This window comes from Zootoca vivipara, chromosome 16 (assembly GCF_965207765.1).
Source record: "Zootoca vivipara chromosome 16, rZooViv2.hap1.1, whole genome shotgun sequence".
In the NCBI taxonomy this organism is placed as follows: domain Eukaryota; kingdom Metazoa; phylum Chordata; class Lepidosauria; order Squamata; family Lacertidae; genus Zootoca; species Zootoca vivipara.
Genome location: NC_142599.1, coordinates 14,201,517 through 14,203,179, shown reverse-complemented (window position 1 = coordinate 14,203,179; position 1,663 = coordinate 14,201,517).

Below are 1,663 nucleotides of genomic sequence, written 5' to 3'. Positions count from 1 at the left end.
GGACCCTAATACCTCAAGGACCACTTATGAACTGACCCCAACCCTGAAATCATCAAACTGAGGCCTGGAGAGTTACAACCTAAGAATGGGCCTTTTCTGTGGTGGCTCCCGATTTCTGGAATGCCCTCCCCAAAGCGCCATAATTACATATCTTTAGGTGCCAGGCAAAAACGTTCCTTTTTAATCAGGCACAACCATTTTTTTGAATGGGTGGGATGTTTTGATGCAGAACTGTCTTTCAGATTTGTGTGTGTGTGTGTGTGTGTCCCCCCCCCCCCCGGGCGATGCTAGTTTTAATGTGTGTTTCCTTCTCGCTTAAAATATTTTAAGTCTACTTGAGTGGCCATGGCAAAAAAAGAAGAAGCAACTAATACATTTAGTAAATCATAATGAGAACGATAATCAATTAGCTGGGATTTATTTTTATTTCATTTCTCTCTGGCCTTCTAGCTGTTGAATCTCTCTCTCCCCCCCCCCCCCACAACGCGTCCTTTTATTCCCTCATCCAATTACACCTCCTCTGAGTAAGGGGCTCATCATGCCAAACATTTGCACACAGCCTTCAGGGATTTGCCTGCAAAGCACGTTGCCGATATGGCTGCAGCTATTCAGATGTGCAGAGCTGACTTTGGAGGTGTCAAATTAATTTGCAATATCACCCTCATCTTTTTAGTTGACACCAAAGGACTCCTTGGGAAGAGAAATTAGGCTTTGCTCACGAGACAGAGAGACTTGTGCTTTTCTTTGCTAGGGGCTCCTATGTTTGATAAATTTCTGCCTCCCTTGTCTTGCCCCTGTTTCTGCAAGTACCGGTAGTTTCTGCTTTGCGGGGCAGCGGGGGAATTGGTTAGAAGTTTGAATTTAGTTTAAAATATATATTTTAAAGGGACGCCAGGCATATATGTGTAGAAGAAAATAGCCCTTTCAGCATCCCAGGTCCAAGTTATTCAGGGCTTCAATGGTAATATCCAGCAGGGTATGCTGAAATTTATAAAGACTCTTTTCACACTTGAGGGTATTATGGTGAATCTACCATTTGCCCAAGGATTACATATATTCATTATTTTGTCCCAAGATAGTCACTGGTCAAATGGGATTTGCAAGTTTATGAAGCAATGCAAAAATGGAATGTGCCCCAAACTGGGGGAAATTCTTAATCCTTCAAATAACCATCTTTGGCAATGTTTCGTTCTTTCAATGTGTTTGCAAATTCAAGTTTGGCTAGGTGAAAAACTTCAACATTGATTGTAGCCCTTATTCCATAAAGAATTTTAGCTGCAACCCCATGCCCACCATTTTCACCAAACCCAGCGCTCTTGTTTTGCTGCAGTTCACTTTCTGCCAAAAAAACGACGTTATTTGTCTCACTGTCCACTGTGGCAAAATCACACGCCTCGTGTAATTTGCGAAGTTAATTACATAAATTTACATTGCTATTACGTGATACCACTCCATTCGTTTCAGTGCCGAGGAAACACAGTGCAAATATGAGACAAACAGTAGCAATCTCCCGTTTTCATTGCTGTCCGAATTCTCGGACATCCCTTCCCTGAAAGTAAGCCTTGTTTAACTCGATGGGGTGTATTTCTCAATAGCACGTAACTCTAAGCTAAAGCCAGCCTTCAGGGATCCAACTGTGAACTAAAAGTGAGTAAACGTCTTA